This window comes from Cherax quadricarinatus, chromosome 65 (assembly GCF_038502225.1).
Source record: "Cherax quadricarinatus isolate ZL_2023a chromosome 65, ASM3850222v1, whole genome shotgun sequence".
Taxonomy (NCBI): Eukaryota; Metazoa; Arthropoda; class Malacostraca; order Decapoda; family Parastacidae; genus Cherax; species Cherax quadricarinatus.
Genome location: NC_091356.1, coordinates 5,014,227 through 5,029,764, shown reverse-complemented (window position 1 = coordinate 5,029,764; position 15,538 = coordinate 5,014,227). Strand labels below are relative to the sequence as shown.

General features: G+C 37.4%; 1 protein-coding gene across 4 annotated transcripts in view; it reads right to left on the bottom strand.

Moving 5' to 3' along the window:
• Positions 1-14,961, bottom strand: part of LOC128700596 (cell adhesion molecule 2) — a 132,277-nt gene extending 117,316 nt beyond the window's left edge. Inside the window, exons 1-2 of one of the 4 annotated variants that reach the window (XM_070098888.1) lie at positions 14,752-14,961; positions 13,752-14,102 (exon numbers count right to left, since the gene is read on the bottom strand). The gene's annotated coding sequence lies outside the window, so the exon portion shown is untranslated. Of the gene's footprint in view, positions 1-13,751 lie in introns of all 4 variants that reach the window. The other 3 variants (XM_070098887.1, XM_070098886.1, XM_070098889.1) reach the window with 3 other exon arrangements.
• Between the last annotated feature and the right edge of the window lie 577 nt (positions 14,962-15,538).

Sequence of the window (15,538 nt, the reverse complement as noted above, 5' to 3'; positions counted from 1 at the left end):
TGTAGTGTTAGAGTGTTCAGCAGAAGTTTGTGGTTACAGGAAAGTTGGTGCGGGAGGGAAGAGGAGCGATTGGTGGAATGATGATGTAAAGAGAGCAGTAAGGGAGAAAAAGTTAGCATATGAGAAGTTTTTACAAAGTAGAAGTGATGCAAGGAGGGAAGAGTATATGGAGAAAAAGAGAGAGGTTAAGAGAGTGGTGAAGCAATGTAAAAAGAGAGCAAATGAGAGAGTGGGTGAGATGTTACCAACAAATTTTGTTGAAAATAAGAAAAGTTTAGGAGTGAGATTAACAAGTTAAGGAAACCTAGAGAACAAATGGATTTGTCAGTTAAAAATAGGAGAGGAGAGTTATATATACATGTCGTGCCGAATATGTAAAACTGGTCAATTAGCAAGAACTCATTTAAAATTAAGTCCTTTCTAAAATTTTCTCTTATACGTTAAAAGATAAATTTTTTTCATTAATGTTAATGTAAAAAAAAATTAATTTTGCACCATAAGAATCTTAGAAAACTTACCTAACCTTACTATAACAAGAGCAATTTATTTTAGCCTAACCCAACTAAATATATTTTAGATTTGTTTACAATAATTTATTACTAAACAAACACAGTGAAATATTTTTTTCTCGTTAAGTTCAGAATGATTTTGGCGAAATTATTGCATACACAAATTTTCACTTGTCCTATATGGCAAGATGAGCGTTGCTATTTAAGCTTGTGCAAGATCGCAAGATTTCGTTCGGATTTTTAACCCCGGAGGGTTAGCCACCCAGGATAACCCAAGAAAGTCAGTGCGTCATCGAGGACTGTCTAACTTATTTCCATTGGGGTCCTTAATCTTGTCCCCCAGGATGCGACCCACACCAGTCTACTAACACCCAGGTACCTATTTGCTGCTAGGTGAACAGGACAACAGGTGTAAGGAAACGTGTCGAATGTTTCCACCCGCCGGGAATCGAACCCGGGCCCTCCGTGTGTGAACCGGGAGCTTTAGCCACCAGGCCGGACCCCTTATATATCTTCCTTGGATGCTTCACTTTCATAGTTCCTTGATAATGTGAGTAGTCATGAAAGCGCTTGGAATTTCTCTATTCTTTATATATATATATATATATATATATATATATATATATATATATATATATATATATATATATATATATATATATATATATATATATATATATATATATATATATTATTTTTTTTATTATTATCACACTGGCCGATTCCCACCAAGGCAGGGTGGCCCGAAAAAGAAAAACTTTCACCATCATTCACTCCATCACTGTCTTGCCAGAAGGGTGCTTTACACTACAGTTTTTAAACTGTAACATTAACACCCCTCCTTCAGAGTGCGGGCACTGTACTTCCCATCTCCAGGACTCAAGTCCGGCCTGCCGGTTTCCCTGAACCCCTTCATAAATGTTACTTTGCTCACACTCCAACAGCACGTCAAGTATTAAAAACCATTTGTCTCCATTCACTCCTATCAAACACGCTCACGCATGCCTGCTGGAAGTCCAAGCCCCTCGCACACAAAACCTCCTTTACCCCCTCCCTCCAACCTTTCCTAGGCCGACCCCTACTCCGCCTTCCTTCCACTACAGACTGATGCACTCTTGAAGTCACTCTGTTTCGCTCCATTCTCTCTACATGTCCGAACCACCTCAACAACCCTTCCTCAGCCCTGTGGACAACAGTTTTGGTAATCCCGCACCTCCTCCTAACTTCCAAACTACGAATTCTCTGCATTATACTCACACCACACATTGCCCTCAGACATGACATCTCCACTGCCTCCAGCCTTCTCCTCGCTGCAACATTCATCACCCATGCTTCACACCCATATAAGAGCGTTGGTAAAACTATACTCTCATACATTCCCCTCTTTGCCTCCAAGGACAAAGTTCTTTGTCTCCACAGACTCCTAAGTGCACCACTCACCCTTTTCCCCTCATCAATTCTATGATTCACCTCATCTTTCATAGACCCATCCGCTGACACGGCCACTCCCAAATATCTGAATACATTCACCTCCTCCATACTCTCTCCCTCCAATCTGATATCCAATCTTTCATCACCTAATCTTTTTGTTATCCTCATAGCCTTACTCTTTCCTGTATTCACTTTTAATTTTCTTCTTTTGCACACCCTACCAAATTCATCCACCAATCTCTGCAACTTCTCTTCAGAATCTCCCAAGAGCACAGTGTCATCAGCAAAGAGCAACTGTGACAACTCCCACTTTATGTGTAATTCTTTATCTTTTAACTCCACGCCTCTTGCCAAGACCCTCGCATTTACTTCTCTTACAACCCCATCTATAAATATATTAAACAACCACGGTGACATCACACATCCTTGTCTAAGGCCTACTTTTACTGGGAAATAATTTCCCTCTTTCCTACATACTCTAACTTGAGCCTCACTATCCTCGTAAAAACTCTTCACTGCTTTCAGTAACCTACCTCCTACACCATACACTTGCAACATCTGCCACATTGCCCCCCTATCCACCCTGTCATACGCCTTTTCCAAATCCATAAATGCCACAAAGACCTCTTTAGCCTTATCTAAATACTGTTCACTTATATGTTTCACTGTAAACACCTGGTCCACACACCCCCTACCTTTCCTAAAGCCTCCTTGTTCATCTGCTATCCTATTCTCCGTCTTACTCTTAATTCTTTCAATTATAACTCTACCATACACTTTACCAGGTACACTCAACAGACTTATCCCCCTATAATTTTTGCACTCTCTTTTGTCCCCTTTGCCTTTATACAAAGGAACTATGCATGCTCTCTGCCAATCCCTAGATACCTTACCCTCTTCCATACATTTATTAAATAATTGCACCAACCACTCCAAAACTATATCCCCACCTGCTTTTAACATTTCTATCTTTATCCCATCAATCCCGGCTGCCTTACCGGTAACACTTTCATTTTACCTACTGCCTCACGAACTTCCCCCACACTCACAACTGGCTCTTCTTCACTCCTACAAGATGTTATTCCTCCTTGCCCTATACACGAAATCACAGCTTCCCTATCTTCATCAACATTTAACAATTCCTCAAAATATTCCCTCCATCTTCCCAATACCTCTAACTCTCCATTTAATAACTCTCCTCTCCTATTTTTAACTGACAAATCCATTTGTTCTCTAGGCTTCCTTAACTTGTTAATCTCATTCCAAAACTTTTTCTTATTTTCAACAAAATTTGTTGATGACATCTCACCCACTCTCTCATTTGCTCTCTTTTTACATTGCTTCACCACTCTCTTAACCTCTCTTTTTCTCCATATACTCTTCCCTCCTTGCATCACTTCTACTTTGTAAAAACTTCTCATATGCTAACTTTTTCTCCCTTACTACTCTCTTTACATCATCATTCCACCAATCGCTCCTCTTCCCTCCTGCACCCACTTTCCTGTAACCACAAACTTCTGCTGAACACTCTAACACTACATTTTTAAACCTACCCCATACCTCTTCGACCCCATTGCTTATATATATGTCGTGCCGAATAGGCAGAACTTGCGATCTTGGCTTAAATAGCAACCCTCATCTTGCCATATAGGACAAGTGAAAATTTGTGTATGCAATAATTTTGCCAAAATCATTCTGAACCTAACGAAAAAAATATATTTCACTGTGTTTGTTTAGTATTAAATTATTGTAAACAAATCTAAAATATATTTAGTTGGATTAGGCTAAAATAAATTGTTCTTGTTATAATAAGGTTAGGTAAGTTTTCTAAGATTCTTTTGGTGCAAAATTACAAATTTTCACATCAACATTAATGATAAAATATATTTTTAAACTTATATGAGAAAATTTTAGAAAGGGCTTAATTTTAAATGAGTTCTTGCTAATTGACCAGTTTTACATATTCGGCACGACATATATATATATATATATATATATATATATATATATATATATATATATATATATATATATATATATATATATATATATATATATATATATATATATATATATATATATATATATATATATATATATATATATATATATATATATATATATATATATATATATATATATATATATATATATATATATATATATATATATATATATATATATATATATATATATATATATATATATATATATATATATATATATATATATATATATATATATATATATATATATATATATATATATATATATCTCACCCGAGTTTAACACTCGCCTCTGAGAGTCGTAACTAACACCCGCGTCTAACACTCGCATGTGAGAGCCGTAACTAACACCCGCGTCTAACACTCGCATGTGAGAGTCGTAACTAACACCCACGTCTAACATTCACCTCTGAGAGTCGTAACTAACACCCGCGTCTCGGAATGACTCTTGATGTGTTGACGTTAGCGCCAGGTTGGATATTTATCATACAAATAGTCTGAATTTATTTCTCTTCAAGTGTTTGGCCTTATTCCTGCCTGCTGATTATCATATTTGATGATCTTCTTAGCATACCAGTCCTGATACGGCCTTTATTTTCTTATTTTATTAACTTCGTTACCACTAAGAGATTATTTATTACGGTTTTAAGTATTCAGAGGATTGTTGTTGTTGAGGTTCAGTCTTAGAGGCAGTTGTAGCGCTTTAAATTTTAAGGACTACGACTGCGTGTTCTCCTCAGGTTCTACTGTAGTTGATGTTATTACCGGCTACAACCGTGGTTGTTGGCATTGTTGTTGTTGTTTTGGAGTTTGAGGCCTAAGACTGCTTATCCCGAGTGTTGTTGTTGTTAGGTTTAAACATTGGTAACGTTTTATCCAGTGTTGTTGGGTTTAAGGATTGGTAACGTTTTATCCAGCGTTGTTGGGTTTAAGGATTGGTAACGTTTTATCCAGTGTTGTTGGTGGTGTTGCTGTTGGGTTTAAGGATTATGGCAGCTTCTTATCCCGAGTGTTGCTGATAATGTTTGGTTTAAAGGCAGTGTTCTTGGGTTTAAGGTCAGAGACAGCGTTTATCCAAAGTGTCGTTGATGGTGTTGGATTTCCAGTCTACGACGGCTTGTTATCCCGAGGAGTGTAGTAATTCACTAGTTATGACATTTCGTGTCTTATGCACTTTATGAATTTAGCAATAAATTCGCAACTAACTCACAACATGAATATGAAACTAAACGACGTTTCGGTACATCTTAAACCATTATTCAGTGCAGAGTGGACCGAAACAGTGTCAAAGTATATTTCCAGTTTGTGGATTAGTAATGCAGTGCCGCAGCCACAGTATTGTGACTTTATTTTTGGCTCTCAACCCCATCAAGTGTCTATTAATCGTTAGATAATAAGGGCATATTTATACGCACGATAAATGAGCCTCTCGAAAATCAACACTACTTCCTCACCAGTTCTTCAGATCTCATTACTACAACTTTACTGTCAAGCTCTCTCGTTTGCGAACTGTTAAGCATATATATATATATATATATATATATATATATATATATATATCTATATATATATATATATATATATATATATATATATATATATATATATATATATATATATATATATATATATATATATATATATATATATATATATATATATATATATATATATATATATATATATATATATATATATATATATATATATATACATATGTCGTGCCGAATATGTAAAACTGGTCAATTAGCAATAACTCATTTAAAATTAAGTCCTTTCTAAATTTTGCTCTTATACGTTTAAAGATATATTTTTTTCATTAATGTTAATGTAAAAATTTATAATTTTGCACCAAAAGGAACTTAGAAAACTTACCTAACCTTATTATAACAAGGGCAATTTATTTTAGCCTAACCCAACTAAATATATTTTAAATTTGTTTACAATAATTTAATACTAAACAAACACACTGAAATATATTTTTTTCGTTAGGTTCAGAATGATTTTGGCGAAATTATTGCATACACAAATTTTCACTTGTACTATATGGCAAGATGAGCGTTGCTATTTAAGCCAAGATCGCAAGTTCTGCCTATTCGGCACGACATATATGTATATATATATATATATATATATATATATATATATATATATATATATATATATATATATATATATATATATATATATATATATATATATACACACGTATGTGTGTGTGTGTATGTGTGTTTGTTTATGCGTGGTGCATTGATATAAAAATTGCTTGTGAGATAAAAACATATAGGAGAAGAATCATATATAGCTTCTAACCATGCTTGAGGTCAACTGGTGTACCCGGGCTGAGAGGAAACCTGGCTTATGAAGAAGGCTGCCCACTTTTTGAGGTATCTGTGGCCGAACAGTGTAGAGCGTCACTTGGAGAACCTTGCCAGCCTTCCATGACGAAGTTTTGAATCCTGCTGATTGCTATCTCTCTCTCTCTCTCTCTCTATACACACACACACACACACACACACACACACACATCAAGACTGACCCGAAGCTGTTGTACAGCCACATCAGGAGGAAAACAACAGTCAAGGACTAGGTAATCAGACTGAGGAAGGGTGATGGGGAATTCACAAGCAACGACCGAGAGGTATGTCAGGAGCTCAACGCGAGATTTAAAGAAGTATTTACAGTGGAAACCAGTAGGACTTCAGGAAATCAGAACAGGGGGGTACACCAGCAAGTGCTGGATGAGGTACATATAACCAAGGAGGAAGTGAAGAAGCTGCTATGCGAACTTGACACCTCAAAGGCGGTGGGACCAGACAACATCTCTCCGTGGGTCCTTAAAGAGGGAGCAGAGATATTGTGTGTGCCATTAACAAAGATCTTCAACACATCATTTGAAACTGGGCAACTCCCTGAGGTATGGAAGATGGCAAATGTAGTCCCAATTTTTAAAAAGGGAGACAGACATGAGGCACTAAACTACAGACCTGTATCACTAACGTGTATAGTATGCAAGGTCATGGAGAAGATCATCAGGAGGAGAGTGGTGGAGCACCTGGAAAGAAACAAGTGTATAATTGACAACCAGCATGGTTTCAGGGAAGGAAAATCCTGTGTCACAAACCTACTCGAGTTTTATGACAAGGTGACAGAAGTAAGACAAGAGAGAGAGGGGTGGATCGACTGCATTTTTTTGGACTGCAAAAAGGCCTTCGACACAGTTCCTCACAAGAGGTTACTGAAAAAGCTAGAAGATCAGGCACACATAACAGGAAAGGCACTGCAATGGATCAGAGAATACCTGACAGGGAGGCAACAAAGAGTCATGGTACGTGACGAGGTGTCAGAGTGGGCGCTTGTGACAAGCGGGGTTCCACAGGGGTCAGTCCTAGGACCTGTGCTGTTCTTGGTATATGTGAACGACATAACGGAAGGGATAGACTCAGAAGTGTCCTTGTTTGCAGATGATGTGAAGTTAATGAGAAGAATCAAATCGGATGAGGATCAGGCAGGACTACAAAGAGACCTGGACAGGCTACAAGCCTGGTCCAGCAACTGGCTCCTTGAGTTTAACCCTGCCAAATGCAAAGTCATGAAGATTGGGGAAGGGCAAAGAAGACCGCAGACACAATATAGTTTAGATGGCCAAAGACTGCAAACCTCACTCAAGGAAAAAGATCTGGAGGTGAGTATAACACAGAGCATATCTCCTGAGGCGCACATAAATCAGATAACTGCTGCAGCATACGGGCGCCTGGCAAACCTACGGATAGCGTTCCGATACCTCAGTAAGGAGTCGTTCAAGACACTGTATACCATTTACGTCAGGCCCATACTGGAGTATGCAGCACCAGTTTGGAATCCACACCAAGTCAAGCACGTCAAGAAATTAGAGAAAGTGCAAAGGTTTGCAACAAGACTAGTCCCAGAGCTACGGGGACTGTCCTACGAAGAAAGGTTGAGGGAAATCGGCCTGACGACACTGGAGGCCAGGAGGGTCAGGGGAGACATGATAACGACATATAAAATACTGCGCGGAATAGACAAGGTGGACAAAGACAGGATGTTCCAGAGATGGGACACAGACACAAGAGGTCACAATTGGAAGTTGAAGACTCAGATGAATCGAAGGGATGTTAGGAAGTATTTCTTCAGTCATAGAGTAGTCAAGCCGTGGAATAGCCTAGAAAGTGAAGTAGTGGAGGCGGGAACCATACATAGTTTTAAGGCGAGGTATGATAAAGCTCATGGAGCAGGGAGAGAGAGGACCTAGTAGCAATCAGTGAAGAGGCGGGGCCAGGAGCTATGACTCGACCCCTGCAACCACAAATAGGTGAGTACAAATAGGTGAGTACACACACACACACACACACACACACACACACACATATATATATATATATATATATATATATATACATATATATATATATATATATATATATATATATATATATATATATATATATATATATATATATATATATATATATATATATATATATATATATATATATATATATATATATATATATATATATATATATATACATATATCCCAGGATCCGACTCACACAGGTCGACTAACACCCAGGTACCTATTTACTGCTAGGTGAACAGGGACAGCAGGTGTCTTAAGGAAATAAGTCCTAATGTTTCCACCCGTACAGAGGATCGAACCACGGACCTCAGTGTGTGATCTGAGTATGCTACCAACCGAGTTACAGGACACGAAGGGAGGGATAGTGAGGGAGGGAGGGAGGGAGGGAGGGAGGGAAGGAGGAAGGGAGGGAGAGTGAAGGAGGGATAGAGGCTATTTATCTCTGCAGGAGGAAGGACGGGACAGAGTCAACATCAGAGGTAATATTAGGTCAATTGACGAGTTAGTTTTTTTCAGAAATTCATCAAGAATTTTGGAGCAGGAAGGCTAGGGTGGCCTGGGAGGCCGGGAGACCAAGGCGGCCAGGGTGGCCAGGGAGGCGAGGAGACCAAGGCGGCCAGGGTGGCCAGGGAGGCCGGGAGACCAAGACGGCCAAAGAAGTGAAACACTTTCCTAATCTGAGAAAAATTGTCAACTTTTATAGAAACTTTGTCCATTATCAGAAATATGTGGTCTTCCAGATAACCCAAAGGTGACTTCATATATATATGGGATATATATATATGGGATACGGCCGGTGTGTTGAAAGATATATATATATATATATATATATATATATATATATATATATATATATATATATATATATATATATATATATATATATATTACCTGAAATTAATAATAAATATTCAAACATTACTCTTACTCTACTAGCTAAAATTAAAAATTCTCAAGTTGAAGTTGAAGAACATCACGATCTTCCCATTTTCAGATGTTAATCTGTTGCAATGAGGAAGGTAGATGTTTCCTCCATTGTGAACGGTCGTTCACTATTGAAGAAGATGGAAGGGGGAGAGAGTGTCAACTCTGATATTTACTGACAAGGTTCGTCAGAGGATGAAAGAAATATTATGTCTTCTTTACACCACTCAAGTGAATTTCTATTTATTACTGAGGTAATCACGCAACTGCCATGTGTTTGTCCAGTTCTGCCTTTTTTTACACAAGGTTTTACAAGGTTAAGTTTTGAGTTTCTAAAATTATTTATAAAGCTGTTACTTCCATCAGCTAATTTGAAAACCGTTTTATGTTTGTGGAAACAAAGGATCCCGAAGCAGATATCTGTGACGTTCTGTTGTTAGGGCTGGTGGCTATAATTTCTTTAAAACACTTATCAAAATTTTTTATTCCCTGTTACATCATCTTGATTTTCTTCATCAAACTCGTTGCTGCTTTATTATAATAATGGTGTGCAATACCAGTAAGTAGATGAGTAAGACACATGTGCAACAGTTAGATATCTTTATTCCTGAAACGTTTCGCCTACACAGTAGGCTTCTTCAGTCGAGTACAGAGGCGTCTATATATGGTGACAGCAGAAGCAGTGGAGTAATCTTGAACACTGTTGAACAATGGTCTTGAGCAATGTTGAAGACTAGTAAGATAATCACTTCTCATGGTTGAGGGACTGACAACCTAAAACTACTTCTTCAACGTTGAGGAACTGTTCACATCGTCTTTATTTGTCCACTGCTTCTGGTGTCTCCATATTAGGTCATTCTGTAATCGAAGTCACAGCGAATCTTCAATATGATATAAATTGTCTTCCAGTGGACCACAGACAACAATATCATTGCATATAGCGAAAGTTCCACGTGCGACACTTGGGAGTAATGTCTGGAGATCTCGCATTCAAAGATTACAATAATGCTGCTATCGCTACACACAAAAAAAATTATATAATCAAAAGAAGCGCTAAACCTACGAGGGCCATGTAATACCATGTAAGATTATCAGTACAAAAGCCAAGTCTGAAAGAAGGGATTGCAGCCTATCTTACAGTATATGGGAGTAGAAAAAAAAAACTGAAATAAGAAGTAGAGGGAGGGGATTGGATGAAAAGATTTTTTTAAGCAAATCAATTTTGCAGACTAACAGCTGTTATCCTACTTCAGCTCATTTCAAAGCCCAGACCTATCTAAGGTATACTACTCTCTCCCCACAGGATGCCACCCACAACAGTCGGCTAATATCCAGGTACCTACTTACTGCTAGATGAACAGGGGCAGCAGGTGTAAGGTAACATGCCCAACATTTCAACCCTCAACGGGGATTGAACCCCGCACACTTAGTAAGCTGAATGCGCTACCAACTGAGCCACGGGACACCTTCGTGGTTTGTTTGACACAGTATACTGTTGAGAATCACATAAAGGTAAAGAGGTGCTTTTTAACAGTAGCTCTGAAGTGGTTAGCTAATAGGGAACCTTAGAAATCTTCAGGAAGTGAGTTCCAAATTTTAGGGCCTTTTATGCGCAATGAGTTTTTACACAGGTTAAGTCGAACACAGGGGATATCAAAAAAGTTTTTGTGTCTTGTGTTATGTCTATGAGTTCTGTTGGAGCTATCAAGGAAGTCTCAGATAAGATTTATATATGAACTGACTGTCTTGTATATACAGTATGCACAGTAGTATGAGTCAAGGTTTTATATATTGAGCACGTTTAAACTTTTGAAAAGTGGGTGTGTTGTCTGGCACTAAATTGGACAATCGATTGTACAGTCTCTTTATGTTAAGTTATTAATGACTTTAGGTGATTTGGTACAGATCCCCAGGCACAAATACCATAGGTAATGTAAGGATAGATTAAAGAGTAGGACAACGTTACGTAGTGCTGTTTGAGGTACACAGGTTAGGTTAGGTTAGGTAAGGTTTGTCAGGAAACAGAATAAGTGTTCCTGGCGCTGGTCTTAGTCATATGATGACCCGCAGCTGGAGCTTTTGGTCATCTGACCGAGGCCTTCTGCTGGCTTACAGTTACACCTCTTTAAAAATTATGGTTATAGTAATTATAACTATTAGGAGATGGAGTAGATAGCATTATACCTTAAGAGAGAAATAATGTCTATTGCTATGGACACCTTGATTATATGTTGGTGAGTGATAGTTTAAATACCAATTTTCCAACGTTTTGTCTTACAATGTAACAAACGTTAATTATAACTACATAGTTGGATACTGGCAACTCTGTTCCCAAACATTATGTAGAAGGTCGTGTCAACATAACGAGTGAGTTGACTGGTAGTCATTCATGTAGATATCTTCCCTGGTACTTTCTTCAAGGCAGTCTGTATAGTCCTTGTGGCTTAGCGCTTCTTTTTGATTATAAGAATAATAATAATCTTCAAGGCACGCTCCTTGAGGACATTTTAATATACACAGAATTTCATATGTATAGATAGGTTAAAAAAATATTTTGGGGGGGGAATTCCAGCAATTTTCTTTAGCCGAGTGATATCTGAGGCCTTTTTATTATTATTATTATTATTATTATTATTATTATTATTATTATTATTATTATTATTATTATTATTATTATTATTATTATTATTATTATCATCATCATCATCATCATCACGATAAAAGCTCTAAACCCGTTGGGATTTATTGAAAAACCACACAAATTGTTGAAAAATAGCAGAATTGTTGAAAACCAAAGAGAATGGTTGAAAACTCATACAGATTTGTGGAAAACTAAACAGAATCGTTGAAAATGATACAGAAGGTTGAAAACCCATACATACAGAAAGGTTGAAAACCAGACACAATAGTTGAAAATATAAAATAGTTTAAAACCATACACAATGTTCAAAAAGCACAATGTAAAAACCATACTGAGTTGTAAAACCATATAGAATGTTTGTAAAACCATACTGAACGGTTGTAAAACCATATTGAGTTGTAAAACCATACAGAATGGTTGATCGACACCATGCCTAACCCTTCTAGGGTAGGGTAGGTGCCTGAGCCCGAGCTTTTAGCTCATAAGACTGTCATTCTCATTATCCCCCTTGGGGAGGGGATGGCAGACCAGAGAGGCCTAGCTTGTGGCTAGGCCTGGGGACAGTTGGTCCCAAAGATGAGGAGGAACTTGTGCCTCCTCCCATGGGAGACTTAGGTCTCAGACACTCCCTAAAGAGGGAGCCAAGGCCGGGCCACCACTTGGAAAAGGCCCGGGCCGGGAGAATACCGGCGAATCTTTAATAATAATAATAATAAAATAACAGAATGATTGTAAAACCATACAGAATGGTTGTAAAACCACACAGAATGATTGTAAAACCATACAGAATGTTTGTAAAACCATACAGAATGGTTGTAAAACCATACAGAATGGTTGTAAGACCACAGAGAATGATTGTAAAACCATACAGAATGTTTGTAAAACCATACAGAATGGTTGTAAAACCATACAGAATGGTTGTAAAACCACACAGAATGATTGTAAAACCATACAGAATGTTTGTAAAACCATACAGAATGGTTGTAAAACCACACAGAATGATTGTAAAACCATACAGAATGTTTGTAAAACCATACAGAATGTTTGTAAAACCATACAGAATGTTTGTAAAACCATACAGAATGGTTGTAAAACCACACAGAATGATTGTAAAACCATACAGAATGTTTGTAAAACCATACAGAATGGTTGTAAAACCATACAGAATGGTTGTAAGACCATAGAGAATGAAAAATAAAAAAAATGTTTGAAAACCACCCAAAATGGTTGAAAATTATACAGAATAGTTATAAAACCATACTGTATGGTTGAAAAACCACCCAGAATGGTTGAAATTAATACGAGCGCAGTGATGGAGTGAAGGTGTACAGCTTCCGGCTCGTAATTAATTAAGATACTTGACACTTCTTACGACACCTGACACCTTGACATTTAATTAAGTATTTGAATTATGACATTTATTATTATTATTATTATTATTATTATTATTATTATTATAGTTATTAAAATTACTATCTTACTAATATTTAAGTTATAATAATTATTATTATTTTCTTATTAACATTATATTATTATTTTATAATTATTATCATTATTATTTTATAGTCATTATCATTATTATTTTATTAGTTATTATTATTATTTCTATTATACTTATTATTATTGCTTTATTTTATTTCTCTGAAGCACTAAACTCTCATGTGTTAAACAGCGCCCGGATAATGGGAAGCAGTCAGGTTTGATAGGAAAAAGTGGGTGAGTTGCTCCTATTCTTAGGATCAAGAGCACTTGCCCAGCACCAAAGAACCACCCAGGAAGGTTTAACTGCGAGAAAATAATAATTATAATAACTATTATTATAATAATAAATTTGACATGATAATTACATATGAACTTACCTGACGCTGAAAGCTCTAATGAAAGCCTGCTCTTGTAGGCCTACTCTGAGGAAAAAGTTATCCTTTAGGTCTACTCAGAGGTAAAACTTGTATAGTAGGCTTATTCATAGGAAAACCTTGTCATGTACGCCCATTCAGAGGAAAAGCGTAAAGTAGGCCTACTCAGAGCCTTTGCTGTAGGCCAATTTGGAGGAATAAATTGCCATGTAGGCTTACTCTGAAGAGCTTGTCCCGTAGGCCTCAAAACAGCTTGTCTTGTAGGCTTCAAAATAGCTTGCCTTGTAGGCCTACTAAAAATAGTGTCCTCTATGCCTACTCAGAGAAAAGCTGGTCATGCAGGCAACTCAAGACCTGAAAGCATATATAGGCTACTCAAGAGGAAAGTGCATCGTGTAGGCCTACTGAAGAACAGCGTGAGGTATTATATTCTTTGTAGGTTTTCGCATCACAATTCTTTTTGGACGTTCTACAACTAAGTTGCAAAAAAAAAAAAATATACAACGAGCTCATTTGTCACAAAGATTAAAACCATTGTACTGTTGAATTTCCGTACTGTTCTGATAGGTTGTAGCAAGGAATTACAGGTTCTGATAGACTGTAGCGAGGAATTATTTGTTCTAATTGGCTACAGTGCTAGCCTATTAACAAGGAATTATTAGTTCTGATAGGCTGTAGTGCTAGCCTATTAACGAGGAATTATTAATTTTTTTTATTCGCCGGTACTGAGCGGTTGTAGTACAAGACTTAATGATAGTATAATTAGTACCGCTTAAATAGACTATATTATTGTTATTGTTAATTACAATCAAAACTAGATAGGCCGTAGACTCGATTCAAGCTAATTAGTGTGCAATTTTTAGCATATCTATAAAAAACCGTATAAATAATGAAGCATTAACATTTGTATATAACTACACCAGACATTTATGGTGATGGTGTTTTGTCCGTAAGGAAACACTGGTCTTAAATGTTTTTTTTAAGTTGTTAAGCAAAGGTTTACTTTGTTATAAATTCCTTAGTTCTTCATACTGGATGCTAATTGATAACTTGGTCAAGAAGAAGTTGTCATGACTATTTAACACCGTGGCAATTTTCAAACACTGATCACATTAAGTGTATTTGAGTTGAAAATGAGTTAAATAGGGCAGGTGCGAGTGGGCGAGAGTGGAGCAGAGGTGGACGGTACTCTGCCTTCCAGGGCTGCTGCTGCACTACTGATGCTGCTGTCTGGCTTAGTCTGCTGTGTATGTTCCTTGTTGCTCCCTCACTCTGCCTTCCCTCCCATCCTTCCCTCACCCCAGCCTACCCTTCCTCACCCCTGCCTTCCTTTTCACCCCTGCCTTCCCTCCCTCACCCCAGCCTACCTTCCCTCACCCCAGTCAACCTTCCCTCACACCAGCCTTTCAACAATCATTTCATAAATTAGAATGGAACATAATTGCTTGACAAGGAGGACTCACCAAGCCTTAATGACACGATAGTAGGCACAGTCATGGTACACTGGATAATACACTGGCCAGCTAGTTTTAAGACCGACTTGCCCTGGCTTCAAACTCTCCGTTCAGAGAGTTCATTTTCATTGAGGTTGACGTTCAGTGGAGGTGTCTAGAATCAGCCTCCGTCAGCATTAAGAATTTCAATCAGAATAAATATTTCTCAGATTTAGCAAAATGTCTGACTAAAATATTTATGTGGTATTTACGAATTCAAGGTCTCTGTCCCAGTGGGATTAGAGACCTTGGGATCATGGGGAAAAAATGTCACACGTTTCCTTAAAGAACTGGGTC